General features: G+C 33.4%; 1 pseudogene; it reads right to left on the bottom strand.

The window, feature by feature from the left end:
- Nucleotides 1-14,203: 14,203 nt before the first annotated feature.
- On the bottom strand, nt 14,204-23,925 carry LOC125864500 (terpene synthase 17-like; annotated as a pseudogene).
- Nucleotides 23,926-26,016: the final 2,091 nt, after the last annotated feature.

The raw sequence follows: 26,016 nt of genomic DNA, 5'->3' as shown, positions 1-26,016 counted from the left end.
ACTATGAATTTTACTATGTTTCGTGTTGGTTGAAATGGCCAGACCTACTAGGAGTTGTAACAACCTTTTGTCCCCAAAGTGGCAGAACATTTACTAATTGTGTTCAAGGAGGACAATAAGGTGTTTTCACAAGTTGATGCATTAAATTAGAGTAACAAATGAGATGAATGTTAATGCAAAACTAATTAGTTTCCTTGTTCACTCCCTCCACTGCTGGGACTAAAATCTGATAATCATAACATACCTTGCACCTTCGAAAATATCATTGTCGAAATCACAAAGTTTAGACTTTAAAAGAGATGTATGAAACACTCACAAAGTGTTGAGTGTCTTTTTGACATTTCAAGCTCAAACTATTTAAGATTATCAAACGATTAAATTCAAAAAAACATTGTCTTCACTTTGAATTCTTCTATAGCATAACAATATCTACGTTAGTGATGTTTTAGACTTATTTTGTCATTAAAAGTAATAGACGGAATGACCTGAGAGATCCTTATACTTGTTTTCATTTGTCAGTTGAACCCTTATAGTCACGACTTTGCCAATTGAACCTAACTTACTAAAACACAATATTTTAAACACTTTTAACCATTAACCAAACTTATGTGACACTAATATTGTTGAGATGGAAAAATACTTGACTGCACGCGCCTTAAAGCGAGTGAATATATATTTTTTAAATTAAAAATCATTAAAAAATAATTTAAATTAAAAAAGAGAAAAAATCAACCCATCAGCCCCTATCCCACCCCACTCCCTCGCCTGCAACTTTCTTCTTCCTTCAGCCCCCCACCCCCACCCTCTCCTTCTTCCTTGAAACCACCCACCACCCCACCCGCCCCTCACCCCACCTAACAAAATCTCTTATCTCAAACATTTTAGTTTCTTTAATTTTAAAATTCAAATTTCTTCTCTATGAATCTTGGTCGATTTACACACTTCTAAAATTTGGGTTTTCGAATGTTCTTTGTGAAAGATTGAAGTTTAGATAATTTTGAAATCTTGAAGAGTAATGATGTATAGTGAAAAGTTGAAAACTTGAAGAATAACAAATGGATTTTGTGAATTTATGAAATTAATTCAAAATTATGATGGAAAATTATTGGGTTTGTGTTGGTATGCTTTTAGTGTAAAAAAAATTCATGTCAAATAGGAAGAATTAGACCAATTTGACATGAATTTAGTGCTCAATTATGAGCAAATATGAAGAACATGATACTGAAAATTTTAATGTGCAAACTTATTTTTTTTTTAGCTTTTAATTTTTTATGTGGCATTAAAAATGACATGAAATTCCATGTGTAAGCAGTTGTGCTACACTCACACATAGAGGTGTTCACGGGTTGGTTTGAGTCGGTTAATGGTAAAAACCAAAACCAAGCCAACTTAATCGATTTTAAAATTATCAAAACCAAACCAAACCAAATATAATATATATTTATCAGTTTGGTTGTTTTTGATTTTGGTTTGATTTGGTTTGATTATTCGGTTATTAACCATACATAAAAATAAAAGAAACAATTCATTCAAAATGTGAAAAAAGTGACAACAATCCATTCAAACGAAAAAATAGTTAGAATGACTGGCATTACAGAACTTTGGATCATTGAGTTTACTGAATAAAACTTCAAAATTCACTATTTTGGCATAGAAGGAAGAGACAATGACATTTTCAGTCCCACAATGAATTTCCATAGACACTCATATACATGAAACCAATAAGAAAATTGTTCTCACCTTGGACATTTTTTCTTTCATAAGTAAATTATAAATAAATTTTGATGAAACATATATAAAATCTTTAAAATTGTTTATGAATATAATATATTATGTATGTATAATAATAAAATTTATGTATATAACTTGTTGGTTCGGTTCGGTTATTTCTTCGATTTTTTCAAACAAAACCATCACCAAACCAAATACTATCGGTTCTTAACAATCTAAAACCAAACCAAACCAAAACCCAAATTAAATCGGTTTGGTTTGGTTTTTCGGTTTGGATCGATTTTTATCCAAACCATGAACACCTCTACTCACACACATAGAATAAGAAAGGGGTTTAAAGTTTTGCGTTTTAATGAGTTTAAAAGTTCAATTGGTAAAGTCGTGAGTATAAGGAAGGGTTCAACTGACAAACGAAACCAAGTATAAGGGTTTCCCAGGTCATTCTGCTAAAGTAATATGAGATAATTTACAACTAAAAAATGATACTATAATTGTTATACTCAATCATGTGAAGTTTTTAATTCTACTTTTAAATATGTTTACTATTTCTAGAATAATTTTGATAGTTTATGTAACAATTGAGTCAACAAAAAAAGAATACCAAAGCTAAATCAATAAGAATTTACTTAAGATTAAACACTTGTGATTTTGTGCGACATACAACAGTTTATATATGCCTATCTATTCCGTCAACTAGAGAAAATAAGAAGAAACAATGTACTTTTTGAAAAGTTATGAAAATAAATGACATATAAAATATATATGTATATATAAAAGGGAAAATTACGTGGAAAGACCATCCTTAAGACTTAACTATATAAATAATAGTACTTTTTCAGTATTACAAATATGAAAGTTTTTTTTACATATATAGCAGTTTTAAAGAAGTTGAAAAGATAATTATTATTATTAATATATAGATATATTAATTATTTTCTTACGTTAATTCAAAAAGAGTTCTTCCATATCTAAACTAACGTGAAAAAAAAAAAAAGGACAATCTTAAATCATTCTCTCTTTGTATTTACAAAATTCTAAACATTTTAAATACATTCAAGTCATTACTAATCTATATAATCTTCTCTAAGAATTCTTCCATTGTTGGTCGAGTTTAATCCTTCATTTGAGGTACGGTTGGTAATTACTAGGTAGTTATCGAAAGTGTTCATTCGTGTGCATCTCTTCAGATTTAATTTCAATTTTTATTTTTTTCACATAGTTCAGGTATGAATATTATATAATATTGTTGAGTTTTATCAATTCTTTTTGTACGTTGTTTCTCATAAACTTCATCTATATTATATAATTGGTATAAAGTATATTACATTTCTAGAAATGTGAGGATCTTGTGGCTAAATCAATTACATGTTATGGACAAGAAAATGACCTGTCAGAAAAAGAGATTGGTTGATTGTCTTGTAAACCTTCGTTTTCATCATCCTGACACAAACCACTGGTTGTTGTAGTATAAAATATACTTGCTCATTGTATAAACTTGTTGTGCTTCCTACTTCATTGGCCTAAGGCTTCTGCAATACTGGCTGTGATAGTTAATATGCTGCCCACTCGATAACTTGGCTACCATATGATGCTTAAAAGAACAATTATACAGTAACTTTACCTTTCCATGTTCATTCTCAAAGTATAATACACAAATTAGTCATTAATTAATTATTTTGAGAGTCACGGAGGATGAAAAGTACCTCAGGAATTGTACAGTCAATCTATATACTGATCATGCGCAATTTTTTTTTGTATTTCTAATCTAAATAGATGACAATATAGAGAAGCTGATATGCTGACATTATTATTTTTAACTAGGTTCATAGTCAGAAGTTAGATCTCAATTAAAACATGACTATATTTGATATCCAAATTAATAGGTGTGACATGTCGAGATGTATGCTCACTCTTCAGGTTTAATTTGATTCACAAATTCTTCAGATAGTATATTGCAGTAACTTGCGTCATCCTGCATACTTAGTATAAATTATTTAGTATAATAACAATAAACTTTATAATTATACCAGATTGTGTTTACAATATACTTAGGATAGATACTTGATCTTACTTTGTGTTGCATTTCTTTATCTTTGTATTCTTTTTAAGGCCTTTTGTTGACGTGATATATAGGTCGGATACATCATTTAGTTGGATACATCAGTTTACATGATGTATTCAAATGCTGAGCGATATATCTAAAATCGAGATGCGATGTATCGATACAATATCCCTACTTGGTCACTTTAGGAATTGGAAATTCCTTAGGACCAGAATGCCTAAGTGTTTAAATTGGTACTTCAGTTGCCAAGGGAATTGGAGCTCTGCTCGATTAATTGGCCCTGCTTTTGTCAACAAATTTACAATGGCCGTACTTATCCTGGTGGCAACTTATAATGCAAAGCATCTAATTTAGTATCTAAGTATATATATCCAAATTCACTTTGAAAGAAGAATAAGAAAACACATTATTTCATTTCAATTTGCAAGTTTCTTGACAACTATATTCGAAATGACATGTGATAGATATATATGATATAAGTTTAATCATACAACAAATGAAATAAAAAACAGGAAAAAAGTCTTCAAACATGAGAATCAACACATTAATTGTTAAAAAATAAACATAAATACTAGCCAACTAAGTTCTAAAAGAAGAAGGCAAAGCTAAAATTGAGAACTAAATTTTGAAGGCTAAGTTGCCTGTGGAATGTTTTGGCATGTCTGCCTATTGTGATCTTGTTGTCCACACATTCTGCATGTAATTCTTGACTTCTTTGGTCTTGATTCACCACCGTTTTGTACCTTATCTTTTGTGGCCTGCCGAGTTTGACTTTTCCTTTGGGTGGTAGTACAATATTCGCTGCAACATCCGGAGGAATTTCCCATATACTCTCGTCAGGAATAGGATACACTGGAACTTCATATGTGTTTAATATGTTATCATTCTTGTAGTATACAAAGCAACATTCATATTCACTCGTGTAGTATTTTCTCACAATAGACAAAGCATGCTTACACGACATAACATTCATTTGAAATTGCCTACACGTGCATATCCTTTCACGCATATTGACTATATGACGTTTACCTTCATCATAAACTGTATACAAATATTCAGTTGATGGGACAACCTACATTTTAAAATTATTTTTAGAGGTAGCACACCAACTTTTATACAATGTATAAAAAAGAAATATCACAAATAGACCACATACCATCATTCCCTGTGATTCCTTCATATTTTGTGATGAGTGTTGTGCCTGTTGCAATTGCTTCATTTCTGTTTGTATTGTTTCAGCGACCAATCATCTTCATCAAGTAATCCAACAAATCATATATAACAAGATCTCTGGCCTCTTTATCAGCTGCATTCACAAATTCTGCAATATTTGAAGTCATCACCATGAATCTATTGACATTGGAGTGTGCAATCGACCATCTGTGATATCCAATTTCAAATAAGTATTTTTTCACCCTCTTGTCAATGCTATAGGTCTCAACCATGTATTGATTGAATTCCTCTGTTGTGTATGCGTTAGCCATTGCAAAAGATATTTTTCTTAGGACTTTATAGTGCTTCATGAAATTTTTCTTAATATTGCCCCAAAGGTGGTATAAGTATACACAATGAGGCACCCCTGGATACACAACATAAGTGGCGTTTAGAATGCTTTCATGCCTATCAGATACGATACACATACCTTCTCTTGTTTCATAGATCTCTCGGATCCTTTCGAAAAACCATTTCCATGAATCGACTACATCAAAAGCTAATGAAAGTATTTTACCTGATTCAGTGATAAAATACATATATAATGAATTAGGCTACAAAATCATGTTTAACTATTTGTAATAGTAGACTATATATAATGTGAATAAGTAGATAACATTCAGGAAAATATTATCCTAACTCGTTTTTATAACCAATAGACATTCAATTTAAACTTACCTGCTGCATCTTGTGTGCAAGCCGTCAAAATTGTACCCCTATAGGATGCTTTTAAGAAACTACCATCAACAACAACAACATGCATGCGATATTCCCATCCTTTAATTGAGGCATAAAGAGCCATCCTCTGTCTTTTTCAATCTTGTAGCAGACCCAGGATTTGTATGCTTCACCTTGTACAAGTAGCTAGGCAACTTTCCATACAAATTTTTAGGTTTACCTCTTAATATCTCTAGTGCCTTTTCTTTTGCCCTCTATGCCTTCATGTAGTTCAAATCAACACCTTATTGATTTCTAATGTCACGTTGTATATCGGCTGGAGTATATATTGTCTTAGGATCGTCCACATTGCTCATTATCAAGCCTCCAATAAACTTTGAAGTAGCATGACGTTGTCAAAAAAATCTTAATTCATTTCCACATGTGTGAACATTGTAAAATTTTCTCACCTTAAATATATTTGAATTATTAAGGCTGGAAGATTTAAAATACCGTGAACACTGATCATTAACACACACGAGATAATACCTGCAAAATTGATTGACATCATATCGTGATTGTAACATATTATAGAATAATATTCCAAGGATCATTAAGATCAAGAATTCTGAAGTTTAGTAGTTGTAAAAATATTTTATATCTGCTACATACTTGATATGAGGCTTTTGAGATTTTACTGTGAATTCTTCCTATTAATTACATGATTATAGGCATCTCTCTAGGAAACAAATAAACTACTTTTTAACATCGCTAATCCATTATCTTAATCTGATCCCCCCAACACTAACTCCATGGATGTGGATTATAATTACAAAGATGAAGATCTCAGTAAGGAGACCACAAATAAATCCTTCAGTAAAGTATTAGCAACACCATACCCCCAATCGGGCACAATACTTGATTTAATTCCCACTAGTAAAACCAAAGTCATGCTGGTGGAACAATCTGGGCCATGACTATTACACGGTTCAATTCCTCAAACAAGGAAATATACCAAGTGTTTTAGGTTGAAATACACTCTTTAACAAGTAAAACATACTAGAATATAATTTATACCAAATATTATTTATTAGAATATACTTTATACCAGGTATTATATACTAAAACATATTATATACCAATATAATTATTATATACTAGAATTTTCTGTATTCCAAGTCTAATATACTAAAAGTTTATGTTGGCATCAACAAACACAAAATCAAGTACTACCACAAATTTGATACCAACTTATAAAAACAATTGTTACTATTCGTTGAAGTTCATTTATTACCTCATCGTACTCGAACGCTTAACTTTGAACTGAAAAATTCTCCTTGATGGCACTGTGATTCAAAACATCTGGGAGTATCTCCTTGTTCATATACAACTTACCTTTTTTAATGTCTTTGGGAACTCTGTTGTCGATTATACCATCTTCGTCAATTTCCATTTCATCATGCGCGTAATTTTTGTCTATTGAAATAAGTGTTTGAGTGAGTTCCACACGTTCTATCAGTTGCATATCATGGGTAGAATTAGAACTTGAATTGGTAGGATTCGAATTTGACAAAATTCCGTCACCGTTTTTTCCTTCAATGTTATACACAAAGGAAAATCTGTGAAGGAACCTTTTTTTTTCAAATCCAAATACCATCTTAAACTCCTATTGTTGTATATCTTCATTGGAGTCTATTTTTCTTCACGGAATATTTAATTTCAATTGTATCAGTAGAAGCATAAACCCCAAGTATCTTCGTTATTTCATCAAGAATGGTATCCAAATTCGAATCCACTTTTAGTGTCACACCATCAACTATGAAATTGTTGAAATTGTGTTCACTATCCCATTTACCGTGGTGTTGAACCAAAATTGCCAGTTCTTCTTCCATGTCAAAAATTTAGTTATGGGTAATATGAGTAATTTTCAGTTTAAGGAAAAAAACATAATCTCCCAAATAACTGTCGTTTGTAGAAGGAAGATACGACTAAAAGGAAGATACGACTGATGTAGTAGAATTCTTATGAATGACAGTTATTTTTATCTTAAAAAAAGGAACTGAAGAGTTCATGGTGCCTTAAATCTCTAACATATTTTAACACGATCTATTCAGAATGCAAAAAGACTATGAAAGTAAATATTAAATTGTCATAAATGTTATTCACCGAATACGGTCATATATATGTAATTATTTATATAAAAAGGTCTACTTATGTTTTTTCCCATAAAAATACTCCCTCCATTTTAAATTAATTGAATTGTTGAGACATTTTTCATTTTTCAAATTAATTTAATTGTTCAATTTTCAAGACTACTTTAGAATGTTCTTCCAATTTTACCCTCCATTAGTTAGTATTGAAATTAGTTATTAATTAATGTTTAGGTATTTTAATCATAAATTTGACAATAATTAATAAGGGTAAAAATGGAAAATTATACCTAATTTATGTCTTAATTTTCTTTTCTTAAAGGGTGTGAAACACCTCAACAATTCAATTAATTTGAAACAGAGGGAGTATTAAATAAATTTAAGCGCTTCTTCTATTTTTATTTTTTTGACTTTAGACCACCTATTTTATTGAATCGTACCGTTACACTTTTGGTGTTACGGAAGAGCTAGTTTCTAGATGTTGAGTATTTGAATTTTGCAAAGGATCTGTCACTAAAATTAACATCTCTATTAACAAATAATATTCTGTTTTTAAGATCATGCATAATATACCCATTTTTATACACAATTGTTTGCACTAAACAAGAATTTAAGAGATATATTGAGTTGTAACCCAATTTTTTGATGTATGATTCCCATTTGATTCAACAAAGTACTGCAAAAACTTGTTGAGTAATTCTATACCATTATCAGATCTATTAGTTTTTACTATTCTATCAAACTTAGTCTTGACAAAGCTTAAAATATATTATTAAAGCAATACACCTCAAACTTTATTTTCAACAAGTAAACCATGTCATTCTTGTAAAATCATCAATTATTGTCAAGAAATACTTGTTATCATCGTATGTTTGAACCTTGTAAGACCCCATTGTGAACAAGGTCAAACAATATGTGCTTTTGACATAGCTAGTAAGAAAAGAAAGTCTAAATTGTTTAGTTTGCTTTCTACTATAAATAACCATTATATTAAATAAATACAAAACTGAAGAAATATAAAAATTGTAATATGATGAACTTTGACATAAACTTGACGCAACTCTGTTGAGCTAGAAGTTGATCAATTTAGATAAACTCACAGAAGGACTTGAGGATACACTTTAAATCAAAAACAAAATTTATATATGATAAACAAAAGTATTTTCTAATTAAACCTTTACGTTTTGGAGATATATAATATTTATTTAAAAATTGACTTTTGGGTCTTTAACACCAATTTAAACATGGAAAACTATACAAATTAGATCCAATTGTGAAATATTTATTCAAATTGGACCAAATCCAAACTATTTATCCTTGATGGACCCATGATCCAAACTATTTACCCACTTACCTTACTTTCTCCTTTCTTATTTCGCGCATGATGTCAACATGACATCAACATTACTACTATGAATTAATCCTTTGTGATACTTCGTCGGCATATTGATACCATATCAAATTCATATAGGTCTGAGCTTAATCCTCTGTGATACTCCGTCGGTATATTGATACCCTATTGGTGTCGTATAAAATTGGACTTTTTTTTGAGAAATAAATAAGAAAAAATTAAGAGAAAAATTATTAAAGTCACAATCTTATTTATTAATATTACACCCCAGAAATTAGTAGACCAAACTAGGGTTCTAGAGTTTGATGATGAGGGTTAGAGTTGTAGATGAGAATTTCCGTGCATAGAATGAGGGGTTTAGTGGTTGAACGACAAGGTACGTGTTAGACCCCGTAGTATAGAAGGCCACCTGGGGTTTGGTTGAGGGTAGCAAGGGCAAGGGCCAAGGCAAAGGGGCAAAGCCTAAGCCAAAGGCCAAGGCTGCCCCAACCTTGGCCAAGCACTGCCCAAAGACCACGACCACCTTCACGACCAGTGATCTTGACCACGGTTCGTGAAGGGGCTCGTGAGGTCTCCTTAGGATGGTGGGAGGCAAGGCCTTGAGGCCTAGCTACTGCCTAAGGGACCGCGACCATCACCACGACCCGTTGTCTTGACCACATATCGTGGAAGGTCTCGTGGTCATGCCTTAGGTTTGTGAAGGACAAGACACAAAGGCCTAGCTACTGGTCCAAGACCACGAGCAAGACCACGGTCAGTGGTGAGGACCACGACCCGTGGTGTCTCTCGTGAGGCCTAGACAATAGGCTGCCAAGTGAGGGGTTTTTGGTAAATTTCTTTTTAATTGATATTAAGTGGGGGTCATTTGGCTTGGACTTTATACACCTATATAGACTATTTTAAGTCATTAACCACCCCAACTAAGTCATTAATTCCAAAACCCCAAAAGATCCCAAAGTTCTTCCTCTCAAATATTTCTCTCTGTAGAAAACCCAAGAAGAAGAAGAAGGAGAAGAAGAGAAGGAAGCTAGGTCGAAATCCCTCCATAGTAGCAAGCTTAGTAGGACTTTGAATCAAGGTATGTTTGGATTATTCATCTATGGGTTCTTCCACCCATAGAGTCCCCTAGATTTCCCCAAATTTGTAAAGAAGAACCCCAATCTAAGCTAGGATTTCTTTCAATGTGTGGGTTTAGTTGGGTATGATTCCAATTGGTTGGATAATAATAATTATTTATGATTAATTTAGTGTTGATTCATGATATTATGATGAATTTATGTGATTCCATGGTTAACCCTAGATTTGAGTTATGTGGGTTCATGCTATGAAAGGTGAAATTGAAGGTTCTAAGGTGATCTTCTAGAATAGATGTTATGGATTAGTAATTTACACGAATAAAAGCATGTGAATATGAATTGATTCTAGATTTATGAATGTATGATAGATCATGATTTATAATGATTGAATTTGGGACTTTATGATGAATTATGACTAGAAGTGCCTATGACTAAGGCTTGTGATTATTATGTCTTGTGATCTAAACAAATGTGAAGATTGTAGAGTAAAGCTTGAGAGTAGGGCTTGAAATCAAAGATGATCACTAGGGCTTATAGAGTAAGTCTAATATGATGAGATATCTTGCATGAAATTGGTATACAAAATAGATAGTGTTGTGGTGGAAGGCTTTTACCCACATGACCTACCTAGAACTATATGAATGCATGTATGTAGAATGTGAAAGGTCTTCTCACATAGAATGGTTCTAGATTGAAGGGTTAATCACCTAAAATGAATCAAAGCATGTTAGAATAGAATAGCTTGAAGTTGTGACATATGATCCCTTCATGTATAGCTTGTTTAGGTAGCATGAGTTACGAGTTCTCATGGTAGCTTGGGATTGAGGAATTATACTCTCCTAAAGTTGGCTTGAATTAGCATTTGTAGGATGTTTTTCATGATAGCTTGAATTAGAGTAGGCTTGGTAGCCTAGGATTAGGGATCTATACTCTCCTAAGGATAGCTTGAACTAGCATTGTTAAAATGCCTTCATGGTTGCATGACTTGGTTAGGCCAAAACCATTTCATTGTAGCTTAGGATTGAGACATCAAACTCTCCTAAGGGTAGCTTAGGATTGAGCTATCATACCCTCCTAAGGGTAGCTTAGGATTGAGACATCAAACTCTCCTAAAGGTAGCTTAGGGTTGAGGATTCATACTCCCCTAAGGGTAGCATGCATTATATTGAATGTTTGCATGGTAGCTAGGTTGGAACACTTGTACTCTTCCTTGTATAGCTTGGTTTGCATGATAGGGTGTTTTCCATGGTAGTTAGGTCTAGCCTAGTAGGGTGCTATTCTTTAATAGTCTAGAATGATAACTAGTAATTATTGAGTATGATAGCCTAAAGAAGTATTTAGTGTGAATGGTAGTATGTGATGCCATTCATACATGGCACAAGTATGACTTGAAGCTACTTATGAAGTGTTCTCTTATGTGATATATGCTTAGCTTGGATTGTTGCCATAGTTGCCTTCCATGATATGATTGACTTAAGTTGATAGTTCCTTGTCTATATGAAGTAGGTCAAGAGTGACCCCTATAAATGGTAAGTATGAATAAGGTGACTTCAAGGACATGCTTAGTGTGTGTGGTATTATGGGATGCCAACCATACATTGCACAAGTGTGTCTTGAGGTTACTTAGGAGTATAGTGCTCTTATGATATGAAAATCTAAGTCTTGACTATGGATGTGGACTATGCCCAAGAATGACCAAAGAGGGGTACTTAGTGTGGATGGTATTATGGGATGTTGTTCATGCATTGCACAAGTATGCTTTGAGGTGGCTTGTGAAGTAGTTCTTTAATATGAAAGACTAAGGGTTGAAGAATATTAGTATGAAGGTCTAAGTAAAGACTATACCATGAACATGATTTATCTCCTATGCTCATTAACTATGTCTTATGTTGACTTATGATTATATGATGCTTATGTTGGAGATTATGCTATGACTATGTTATTATCTCTTATGCTTATGTCTTATGTTGACTAACCATTTTGAGATGCTCTTATGATGTTGTGCTAGCTATCATACTTTGATACATTTTGTACTAACGCATACTTTGCCTACATTCTAATCAAATGTAGAGTTTTGGAGATTGAGTTCCTCTGGAGGCTAGATTTCTAAGGAGCAAGAAGAGTTGAAGATTTGGTGAGTCCTCATAGCTTCGAGGACAAACCCATTAGTTCTCTTATGTCATTTCTTTATGTTTTAGACTTTTTGTATGGGCTGCGTCCCAAGATTTTTATTCAAGAGTTTAATAGATGGTTTGAGACAAAAGTGTAGTAAAAGACTTCTGCTTGCTTTATGAAAATGTTTTCGATTGTATGGATAAAAGTTTTTAAATATTCCGTATTTTTTATATTATCTTATGTTATGATATGCTAAGGGCTTGTATGAGACCCCTTCGGGGTCAAGTACACCATGTTACGTCTAGGGGGTGCCCCTAGGTCGTGACAATTAAACTCTAAACTAGTAGAAAATATATTTTCTGTGATACTCAATCGATATATTGATACCATATTGGTGTCATATAGGACTGAGTTTAATCCTCTATGATACTCCGTCAATATATTGATACCCAATCGGTATCATATAGGACTGAGCTTAATTCTCTATGATACTCCGCAATATATTGATACCCTATCGGTATCATATAGGATTGTACTCTTTTTTTAAGAAATAAATAAGAAACAAAAGAGAAAATTATTACCTTTCAATTGGAAATAAAATGTTAAGGGGAAGGGGAAAATGGTCAATTCATAATTAAAAGCAAATTCACAAGAAATGTGACATTACGCATACTGATCAATATCAAAGAATTAATTCAAAAAACTTTTGGCCGTGATTTTTGTACAAATTGTAGTTCTTTGAGTTCTATTTTCAATGGAATAAGAATATCGTGATTATGTTGTTCTTATTTCGAGTTATGAATTTTCTGCCATAAACGCGCAAAATTGAAGAGCTGAGCAAGGCATATTTGTGGGCTCACTTTGAAGCAATATCTGTAAAAATCCATAAATCTTTTGGTATTGATTTATACACATGTTGTATTTCTTTGAGTCGTCTTTCTAATGGAAAAAGTAAATCGTGATTTCAGCACTCTTACTTTAAGTTATGATTTTTTTACGATAGACGCATGAAGCTGAAGAGCCGAGAAAGACAGAATTGTGAGCTGACTTAGAAGCAATATCTGTACAAATCCATAAAGTCATTGGCCATATTTTTTACACATCTTGTAGTTCTTTGAGTCGTGTTTCAGAAGGAATAAGAAGCTCGTGATTTTGGCATTTCTACTCCGAGTTATGAATTTTCTAGCACAATCACGCAAAGCTGCAAAACAGATATATCATATCAGCCTGTGAGAGGTCGATGTTGTTTCGTGAAATGCCATGATTTCGGAATATGCTGCCAAGAACCCGAAAATCCTGGTGCTTATGTACTCTTATCCAACATTTATGCCGGTGCTGGAAATTGGGACAAAGTAGCATTGATAAGAACTTTTTTGAATGATCAACGAATGAAGAAAGTCCCTCATTGTACCTCTGTGTAGAGGCGGAGCTAGGTGGGAGTTTGTGGATTCGGACGAACTCAGTAGCTTTTCCGTAGACACTGTATTTTACTAGAAAATTAAATAAATATATATGTGTTTATTAACTTGTGAACCCGGTTCAATGATAAAAAAGTGACCGTGAAACACTAGTATTGTGGATACGAACCCCCTAAATCCGAACCACCCAAACTCTTAATTATGGCTTCACCTCTGAGTTTCTAACAGATAGAACACATCCCCAAAGCAACGAGATTCATAAAATGTTGGATGAAGTATTTTTATTGATACAAACTTTAACATGGAAATATTTATTCATTTATTAGTAAGACATGGTAACTAAACAACCCTTAATTAACTTATTCCATATTTTTATTGAACGAAAAACCATCCCTAAACAAATAATTCTTCTTTTTCTTATTTTCATCAGTCTATATAATATGATCAATTATCACTGTAGAGATGACATCTTTCAAGTTATTTTTCGAAAAAGTATAAGCATCTTCATCTTTATACATGAACTCAGCTACTCTTGTAAGATTAATTATAGGCATGAGCAAAACTCTTGGTATAATAGTCACATCCACTTTGAAGTATTCTTCATTCAAATCCTTCCAATAATTTTCTATTTTATTTCTTAATTTTATGTGTGCTTCTTCCTTTGTAACATCATATTCATTCATATAACATTCTATACTTGAAGCTGCATTTCCTCGTTTTTGTTCTTCCTAACATGAATAAAACAAACAAAATTAATCAAATAAATGTGAGTTTAATTAAAGTAAATAACTTTTGAATCTTATGGTCTTATGTTAAAAATATGAGAATATACTAAAATATCCTTTATTTTTGTGGATTTAAAGGCCAAATCCATCATTGGGCCCCAAAAGTTGAAACCAAGTTTCACTTAGCCACTTCAACTGGACGATGTTTATTTTAGACACCTAATGTAGAATCTCATTAGGTCATTTTGATACTTTTTGCTGACATGTCAAAGTCAGTGTGATACACTCAACAATAGCGCATGAAAGACTTAATTTAGCCTATTTTTATTTTATTTTTTTCTTTTTCTTCTTCTCCATTTTTCAAGCCACCACCTCCCATCATTTTTTCAAACTTAAACTCCTTCAATGGAGGTCGAATTTTTTTATTCAAATCCATTGTCAAGTCATTCTTTTTCTGCAAAAAGGATAGGGGCATTTGGAGAAGACAGGCACAGGGAAGGGTTGTGGAGAAGACGCCCGGAGGGGGGGGGGGGGGGGGGGGGGGGGAGGGGGGGGGGGGGGGGGGGGGGGGGGGGGGGGGGGGGGGGGGGGGGGGGGGGGGGGGGGGGGGGGGGGGGGGGGGGGGGGAGTGTAGAAGACGATTGGCCAGTTTTTATTTTTATTCAAAATTAATTATTTAAAAATTACTTTTAACATCAATGACAAATGTCGTCGTATAATTCGTCACTTTACTTGTCATTCGCGAGTGTAACAAAGATATCATATATTTTTGTTGATATTAAAAAAGGTGTCAAAATGACATAGAGGGACCCTACATGAGGTGTCTAAACTGAATATCGCCCAGTTGAGGTTTCTAAGTGAAACATCGTGCCAACTTTAGGAGGCCACCGATGAGGTAGGCCGGATTTAAATATATCATGTGAAAAATTGGAATTAAAGAGCTATAAAAAATAAGACATTCTTTTTAAACTAAATTTTGAATAAAGATGAGAAGAATTTTTTATTTTTGTAAGGAGAAAGATCTTTATACCTCATGTGATGAAAGATCATTGAGTAATCTTGTAATGCAACAAGAAGCAACAAGTATTGGAGGTTCAGTTGTTATCCAATCAAATACATCTTTAGTTGTTATATTTCCCATGGCTAACCAAGAAGTAGTTGCTAGCAATAGGTAACCACTTGATGGAATTCCATTCTTCATATATTGCTCCGTTCTTGGTACTTCCTTCTCATTATAGTACCATTTTGCCTCTTGAAAGTAAGCCTTCAACACCTTTTTTATCTAAAAAACAATAGTGAAAAAATTAAAAATAAATGGATAGAGTGTTTTTCAGAAATATTAAAAAATGTATACTAATTACTTGGAATTGAACCCAAGTAATATTTTTTTTTAACTTGGGACAATTCTATCGCTCAACCAGTCATGCTTTTTAATGAAACAACTCTATTTTTTTATGCTCTTCAAAGAGTTGTTAATCAATTTAAGCATATGTTTCCTATCTTCTTTATTTATTTATATTTATATAAATACCTCTATTATTGAATAGTCTACTAGAAATGACTGGTTTTCATTTGCCAACTCTTTCTCAATTTCTTTGTAAACATCTAGAAGATGACAGTAAAGAATCTTCATATATGATGGTACGTAATTGTGTTGAAGCATCAATATTCCACCTATATATATATATATATATATATATATATATATATATATATATATATATATATTTAGAGCAATTATAATTCAAAATATCGTAAGCTATCAATATATACATGATATATAACATAACAAGAAGAATTATTACCTTTCAATTTGCCCTTGTAAATTGAGTAAGTTCATCTAGTGTGCCTTATATATCACATGTGTCATCAATAATACAAGTGATGTATGAAATTTTTGCTAATATTTTCCTTGCAAAGCTATAATGAGGCCCAAAATAAACGCCTAAACTCCAGAAGTATGCCTCTACCAATCTGCCTCTTATATAAGGCAATGCATTCACCATTTCCAATTCTTTCCATCACCTACAAAAACAATAACATACTCAGTGTAGTCCTACATAATGGGGTATGAGGAGAGGAGAGTGTATGCATACTTGACCTCTATTCTAGAGATAAGGTAGAAAGATTATTTCTGATATATAGACCTCCGTCAATAAATAATAGTCTAGAAAAATAATAATGAATAAGTACAAGAGACAATAGATAGTAAAAAAAAATAACATATAGCTAGTAACAAAACTCTACTACAACAAAATAATACAACAAATTAATAAAGTACACAAAATAATAGAAGAACAAGAAACTACCAGAGTAATCCTACAATTACTAGCTATAGTTAGGGCAACAAGCCAAAATACTCCCAACAACTAGTATATATATGAATGCACTCCTACCGACTAACCTTCTACCGTAATTCTTATACTTCATATTTTCCTATCTAAGGTCATGTTCTCGTGTAAGTTATAATTATGTCATGTCCTATCTAATTATCTCTCCGATTATACTTAAAATGAAGTTGGAACATAATCTTCGCAAATAATGTGTTTGATCAAAATAAATTTAATTTGAAGATAATTGCACGTGGTGAGTTACGTACCTTGTGATATCAGATAGCTCCTTTTTATGCAACCTTTGTAAGATGTGTTGGGAAAAACGCGGACAAGCACAAAAATATATATGGTAAAAGTAATGGAAATAAGAAAAGAAAATAATGACACCAAGAATTTTACGTGGAAACCCTTCTAAATAAGGGGAAAACCACGGGCCAAGAGGAGCAACTGATATCACTATAGTAAGGAATTTTACACTGTGTAGTCACGAATACAATACTCAAAGTGACTACTACACACTCAAAAGGAATAACACTCTTTTGATGTACACCTTACTAAAATATCGCTCACACTCTATTTTTCTTCACAGACTATTTTCTTATATAGTCTATGGAAACCTCACAGCTCTCTAAATATTTTACTCTCTCTGTGAATTGGTGTATCAAATGAGGAGCTGAAGAGCTCATTTTATAGATGCAATTGCATTGCACTATTCAAAAATCATGCCACCGAAAATTTGCATTGCTGCAAACTTTATTGACAAAAGAAAAAGGTTTGCAGCTATTGTTGACAAAATAATTTAGCTGAGTTTTCTTTACAACAATTGCAGCCGCAATTGTTGACCCAAAAACTCATGGGATGGACCCCACAAATCTCCTCCTCCAGTCCCATGTACTAGAAGGAGGTATCTTCATCTTTTCAGAGAGAGTTCATGCCAACAAGCTCTTTGCATAACTCGAACTTGTCCCTTCTTCTATCTTTTCTCGAATCCAGTGATATCTCACGTCTATGTGTTTCGTCCTTGTATGGTACATAGAGTTCTTGCTCAAGTTTATTGCACTTTGACTATCACAATAGACGACATACTCCTTTTGATGCAAGCCAAGCTCTTGAAGAAATTGCTTGAGCCATATCATTTCCTTGCCAGCTTCAGTAGCCGCAATATACTCAGCTTCAGTTGTAGATAGTGCAACACACTTCTGCAACTTCGACTGCAATGATATAGTTCCCCCTGAAAAAGTAAACAAATATCCAGTAGTGGATTTTCTGTTATCAACGTCACTTGCCATATCAACATCTGTATAGCCCTTCAAGATTGAATTTGATGCTCCAAAACACAAGCATTCATCTGAGCTTCCTTTAAGATACCTGAGTATCCACTTTACAGCTTCCCAATGCTCTTTTCCCAGATTGTCGAGAAATCTGCTGACAACACCAACTGCGTGAGCAATATCAGGTCTAGTGCATACCATTGTATACATTAGACTTCCGACGACGGAGGAATATGGAACTTTGGCCATTCTCTCTTTTTCCTCCCTAACTGTAGGACACATCTTCTTGCTCAACTTCATATGACCAGCAAAAGGTGTACTAACAGACTTAGCATTCTTCATATTGAATCGCTCTAGTACACGTTCAATGTACTTTTTCTGTGACAAAAAAATCTTCCTTTCATCTCTGAGATGAGTAATTCTCATGCCCAAAATTTGCTTGGCATGACCCAAGTCTTTCATAGCAAAAGACTTACGCAACTCTTTCTTCAACTCGTCAATCTTGGAAGTATTCTTGCCCACAATCAACATATCATCCACATACAACAAGAGGATGATAAAATCATTGTCAGAAATTTTTTGTACAAATACACAATGATCTGAAGAATTCTTCTTATAACCTTGCTCCCCCATAACAGATTCAAATTTCTTGTACCACTGTCTAGGAGCTTGCTTTAGGCCATAAAGACTCTTTTTGAGTTTGCACACAAAATTTTCTTTACCTTCTACTTTGAAGCCCTCAGGTTGTTCCATATAAATTTCTTCTTCTAGATCACCGTGAAGGAAAGCCGTCTTCACATTCATCTGCTCAATCTCTAAATTAAGACTAGCAGCCAAACCCAAAACTGTACGAATCGAGGACATTTTCACAACAGGAGAAAATATCTCGTCAAAGTCAATACCCTTCCTTTGACCAAATCCCTTAACAGCCAATCTAGCTTTGTACCTTGGCTTCAAGTTGTGTTCTTCAACTCTAACTTTGAACACCCACTTGTTCTTCAAAGCTCTCATGCCCTTGGGCAATTTTACCAACTCACAAGTGTGGTTCTCATGTAGAGATTTCATCTCATCTTGCATGGGTTCAATCCATTGATCCTTGTGCTCATCTTCCATGGACTCCTCGTAACATTCAGGTTCTCCCCCGTCAGTGAGTAACACATACTCATTGGGTGAATAACGAGAGGAAGGAACCCGTTGTCTTGTGGACCTCCTAAATGGAATAGTTGATTCGTCCACAACTTTATAAGTAGAAGGATCATCAATAACAATATCGTTGTTATTATCAACATCAACATGTTGATTCGATACATGATTATGGGCGTCACCATGATCATCAAGCCCAATAACATCATGCATACTTGTGTGAGGAATTTCATCTAGATGAACTATGCCATCAAAACTTGAAGATTCTAGCTTCTCTGCTTTGTCAATATCTTCAATTGTTTGATTCTCCATGAAAATAATATCACGACTTCTCACAAGTTTCTTCTCAATGATCGTATAGCCTGTAACCAAATTCATCAAGGCCATATCCAACAAAGATGCACTGTCTTGTCTTGGCATCTAACTTTGACCTCTCATCTTTGGGCACATATACAAAAGCTTTGCAACCAAATACTCTCAAATGGTCATAAGAAACATCATTTCCATACCAAACACTATTTGGTACATCACTTTGCAAAGCAACAACAGGAGATATATTAATAACATGTGCAGCGGTCAATAAAGCCTCACCCCAAAATGAGTTCGGCAACTTTGCTTCAGAAAGCAAACATCTAACTCTTTCCATCAAGGTCATGTTCATCCTTTCAGTCAAACCATTAAGCTGAGGAGTCTTAGGAGGAGTCTTCCGGTGTCTGATACCTTGATGCTTGTAGTATTTGTCAAATGGTCTGCAATATTCACCACCATTATCAGTACGAATACATTTCAGTTTCTTTCCAGTTTCTCTTTCAACTGAAGCCTGAAACTGCTTGAAGACACCTAACACTTGGTCTTTAGTCTTCAAGACATAGACCCAAAGTTTTCTCGAGTAGTCGTCAATAAAAGTGACAAAGTAGAGTGCACCACCCAATGTCCTTGTCTTCATTGGACCGCATAAATCAGAGTGCACCAATTCAAACAACTCTGTCTTTCTTGAAAGACGGTAAGACTTAAAGCAAACTTTATTTTGTTTACCAGCCAAGCAGTGCTCACACTTTTCTAATTTAGCACTTTTGATATTTGACAATAATTTCTTCTTAGCTAGAACATTAAGTCCTTTTTCGCTGATGTGGCTAAGCCTCTTGTGATATAATGTTGAAGAGTCATCGTTCTCAATCGCATTTACCATATCGACACAAGCAGAAGCCGTAGTCCAGTATAGACCACGACGTTTGTTACCACGAACCACAACCAAGGAACCCTTAATGAGTTTGCATTTTCCATCACCGTTGGTACTAACATATCCTTCATCATCCAAAACACCGATAGAAATTAGGTGCAGACGAACATCAGGAGCATGTTTCATATTGTTCAAAACTAGTTTAGTTCCAACACTAGTTTCCAAACAAATTGTACCAATACCAACCACCTTAGAAACAGTCTCATTACCCATACTCAAGGCTCTAAAATCACCAGGAGTATAGGAAGAGAAAAAATCCTTCCTCGATGTCACGTGAGATGCGACACCAATGTCCACAACCCAGCTTGACTCATCACAAGCAATATTTATCATATCCGTATCAAGGACGGTAATAAGATCTTCGGTGGTGACAATGGCTAGGCAATTTTCATTGCCATCTTCTTTAGTTTCCTCTTTGTTTTTGTTCTCCCTCTTCAAATTTCTGCAGAACTTCTTTGTGTGCCCTTTCATGCCACAATGATAGCACTCAATATCCTTAAGTCTGCCTCTGGATTTGCTCCTATTTTGTTCTCTATTCTGAGAACCACGAGTTTTGTTTCTCCCCCTGGAGCCAGTTATCAGGACATCCGACGAAGAAGAACCTTGAGATTTTCTTCTCATCTCTTCGTTCAAGACACTACTCTTGGCGGAATCCATTGAGATCACACCATCTGGAGCAGAATTTGACAATTAAGTTCTAAATGTTTCCCAAGAGTCTGGTAGGAAACCAAGTAGAAGCAAGCCTTGACTTTCTTCATCAAATTTGATGTCCATAGCAGATAATTGGTTCATGATCCCCTGAAAATTATTCAGATGGTCTGTCATCGAAGAACCATCATGATACTTTAAACTCAACATCTGCTTTATCAATAACATTTTGTTGTTGCCAGTCTTCCGAGCATACAAACTTTCAAGATGCTCCCATAGGGTTCGAGCATGTGTCTCCCCAGAAATATGGTTCAACACATTATCGTCAACCCATTGCCTAATGAATCCACAAACCTGTATGTGCAACAGATTCCACTCTTCATCTGTTTTATTATCAGGCTTTACAGTGGTAAAAACTGATTGATAAAAATTCTTGACATAAAGTAGATCTTCCATTTTCCCCTTCCAAATGGCATAATTAACACCATTCAAAGTGATCATTCTACTTGTGTTGGCTTCTATCGTTTTTCCCCCCAAAAAATAGTTATTGCAAACCAAAGTAAATCTTCATACTGTGCTGCAACCACAGAGCATACTCAGATAAAACCTTGGCTTAGATACCAGTTTGTTGGAAAAAATGCGGACAAGCACAAAATATATATGGTAAAAGTAATGGAAATAAGAAAAGAAAATAATGACACCAAGAATTTTACGTGAAAACCTTTCTAAATAAGGGAAAAACCACGGGCCAAGAGGAGCAACTGATATCACTATAGTAAGGAATTTTACACTGTGTAGTCACGAATACAATACTCAAAGTGACTACTACACACTCAAAAGGATAACACTCTTTTGATTTCCACCTTACTAAAATATCGCTCACACTCTATTTTTCTTCACAGACTATTTTCTTATATAGTCTATGGAAACCTCACAACTCTCTAAATATTTTACTCTCTCTGTGAATTGGTGTATTAAGAGGAGCTGAAGAGCTTCTTTTATAGATGCAATTGCATTGCACTATTCAAAAATCATGCCATCGAAAATTTGCATTGCTGCAAACTTTATTGACAAAAGAAAAAGATTTGCAGCTATTGTTGACAAACAAATTCAGCTGCGTTTTCTTTACAACAATTGCAGCCGCAATTGTTGACCCAAAAACTCATGGGATAGACCCCACAAGATGTTGAAGTCTAATTTGGCAAAGTTTAGTAGGACTTGATTGTGATTTTGATTTTGTTGGTAAAATGATATGTATTTCCTTCTTTCTACCCTTACTATGCCATCTTTAATTGTAAATTTGAGTGCGTTAGCGACTTGTTGTCAAGATGGAAGTTGCTCAATTTAGGCAAAATTAGTTTCAATTGAGTTATGGTGAAATTTAGTGCTTCATCAAGAATTTCTTCACCATGTACTCTGAATTGTGCTGCCTCATATAAGCTCAACATTCCATGCACATTGTTAATCAATTCTTTCTTGAAATTTCCTTGGTCGTTAGTGAACTTCCTAAAAGCATCTGCTTCAAATTATATGTATTATATTATGAGATAGTAAAAGAGGACATGACATTCTTGAACTATCAATGAACATTCAATAAGTTTCGATGATTGAGTCAGGTCGAGTCTTAGGTCAAGGTCGGGGTTAGGAGTCGGGAGTCGGTTCATGGGTTGGGGTTAGGAATTGGGGTCATGACTTCAAAGGTTGTGGTCAAGAGTCATGTCCTAGGTCGAGAGTCAAGTCCTAGATCGGGGTTGAGAGTTTAAGTCACAGTATCTGACTCTCGACCTCAGCCCCAGGACCCGTCTCTTGAACCCAACATAGGATCTAACTCATGATCTTGGCTCGAGAGCCTAGATCGACCTCAACTCGGAACTTAACTCTCGGTCCCAACCCAAATCTGGGACCCAACATGAAACCGGACTCTCGATCTTAAACCCAACTCGAGATCCAACTCTTAACCCTGACCCGAGACCCAACTCTTGACCTCAACTCAAGAATTGAGTCCTAAGTAAAGATCTAATATCGAGTTGAGATTCGAAGGCATATGCGAATCGAGGTCAGATCATAGGTCTCAAGTCGGGGTCGGTGGTAAGGTTCAAATAGAGTCTTGAATTTTTTTTTTTATATTAAATTTTATATAGGAAAGTTATTTTCCTTAAGTTTGAAAAATATAATATTTCATTTGATTTTTTTTCCCCAAAATGATATATACTATATAATATCGCTACTCATATATGCTTAACTTAAACTATATAGTTTATCGATACACATACGTACATGCATAATATAGTATATAGAATATTATGTCCAATATTCCTATTTTTTATGTGTGAATGATACTTAATTACCACATGAGTTGCCTAAGTAATCGAAAGCATACAACAATATCATGAAGATCACCAATCCATTCTTCATAATGAGGGCACATGTAACTCAATGATTCCTCAATCTCATGTTCAAAATGATAAGCTACACCAAGAAGTTGGATTGTGTTGATGAGATCAAGTTTGTGGAAAGATTTTGAAGGAGCCATCACTAACATCGTTCTCACTTCTTCTTTTAGGTCTTCATATTGCTTCTCTTTCCCTTCGTTGGCTCTCTATTAATTTGAGAATATATGTGTTATCATCATATGAATTTGTTTCGTATATTGATGGTATACAAAATATTTATTTACCGGAAGATCAACATAGGTAAGAAAATGGTCTTCCCAAACAGTAGGATGATGATTGCCATAACGACGTGTAATTATAACCTCATGATCCCTGCAACGGTTTGTGTGCACAACAACATTATTCAAAATCTTGAACACCCTTGATGAATTTTCTGATTTTGCCACTGGATCAACATGAATGCAACACTCCAAAGTTCCATTAAGTCTTTTTAAGATGGTCTAGAAATTAATCACTTAGTCCATATTAAGTGAATTATTGGGGTACGATACGCTCCTTCAGAAATTATTTAAAGACATAAATTAAAGACTATTTTCTACTATTATCTTTTTGATTATTATCAAACGTAACTATTTTCCTAGAAAATATAAAGTAATTAAGAATCTCATTCAATGAAAGTTAAATATGGAAAAAAAGTATCAACAATTCTCTTTAATTTTGAATAGTTCACTTATTTTAAATTGTATAAAAAAATATATCCCAAAATTCTAGAGAGAGTATTTATTACGAGTTGTTTAGGATTATCTACACTACTACTAATTAATTACAATTATTAATCCCTAAATATTTTTCTCTATACATTGAATTTTGAACATATCGACTATCCATACTAACTACTAGTAACTTTTTAAGAAGAAAAAATAGTAGTACTCCACTTATTAAGCTACTTCTAGATCTGGAAAATTAAACTGTTACATGAAATGATCTCAATATTATTAGAAAAATAAAAAAAAAATTGGGCATATACCTTATAAATCTTGTCTCTACTGCCAAGTTGCAAATTAAAGTTTTCTTCACTTATCAATTCACTAAAGCATGGTGACTCCATTCCTATTTATAATGTTTTAGAACATGTGATGATGATTTCAGAGGTTTTGTAAAGTGGCCACAATAGTGTGGAGTCCATTCTAAATCCACTTTTACTTATTTACTGTGTAAAAAATAAACATCGATGTTTATTTGTTCATTTTGAAAAATTAATACATAATCAATCACTTAGTTTCTAATCTGCTTTTATTATTGACTATAATTATCTATCAAATTATTGAATTTATTTTATTCAAAGAGTGATTCGATAAAATTGTTATTTTATTTATTATTTTTAAAAGATGTGTCAAATCAATTCTAAAAAATAAAAATAAATGAAACGGAGTACTTGGTTAGAAATTATTATTCTCAGGGAGGAGAAGTTTATGTATGTGAAGGGAGCACCACTCCTTTATTCATTTTTACTCCTTTATTTAAAATTTTATACGTTCTTAATTAAGAAGTGATGATTAATATTAAATTTTATCATAATATTTTTATTTTGATTTTTAATCTTAAATTTTAAAAAAATAATTTGAAGAATAAGTAATTAGTATTAAGATTAAAATATGAAAAAATATATTTTTTTTGATATGCTACAAATGCCACTACTAAAAAAAAAATTAAATCAATGGAGTATGTAGGTTTTATCAATGAAATATTTTTTAGGAAGCCGATCGATAGATGTCTGTTGATTATTTTTCGCGATAAGAGCTAAAAAAAATATACAAAAATATTTGTGAAAAAGAAAATCAACGGAGTCTCTCAATTTTCGTAAAAAAGTAGTAATGAAAGTATTTCATCAAAACACATGTATAGTTTACCTGTAGATTTTTCAATGTCATGGTAAAATACTTGAGTTTAATTTCAAGCAGCTATATTTTTTATATATTTCTAAAAAAATCGAGCAATCTTTATAAAATCGCCAAAGTCCTTTGGTTTATTTTTTTAAAAAATATATATCAATTTTTAATTTAAGAAAATAAATGGACGTCCCTCAATTTTAACAAGGAAATCGAGGGATTCCATTGATTTCCTTAAACCAACCCACAATTTTTTACCTAGTCGAGTTTGTCGGTTGTAGGTCAGTTATAAGCAAAACATCGAGGTCGTCCATCGATTTTAACCTTCAATTTTCAACTTTCCTTTTTGTTGATATGACAATAAAATGAAAAAAAATATTTTAATATAATGGATAAGTTAAAATAAAGAAAAAATTACGCGTATAAGCAAATATATACTAGTTAATTAGTTAACATAGTTTTAGTTTGTCTTAATTACAATTCACAACCTACTTGTAGTTATAATTACACGGCATAACTTTTTAGTGTCGTATAATTTGCACGTTTGTATAATTCAAAATTTGTATAATATAATTTGTATAACTTTTGTATAATTCAAAATT

This window comes from Solanum stenotomum, chromosome 5, assembly GCF_019186545.1.
Source record: "Solanum stenotomum isolate F172 chromosome 5, ASM1918654v1, whole genome shotgun sequence".
NCBI classification, from domain to species: Eukaryota; Viridiplantae; Streptophyta; class Magnoliopsida; order Solanales; family Solanaceae; genus Solanum; species Solanum stenotomum.
The sequence above is the reverse complement of the archived record's forward strand: the minus strand, read 5'-3'. Positions and strand labels throughout refer to the sequence as shown.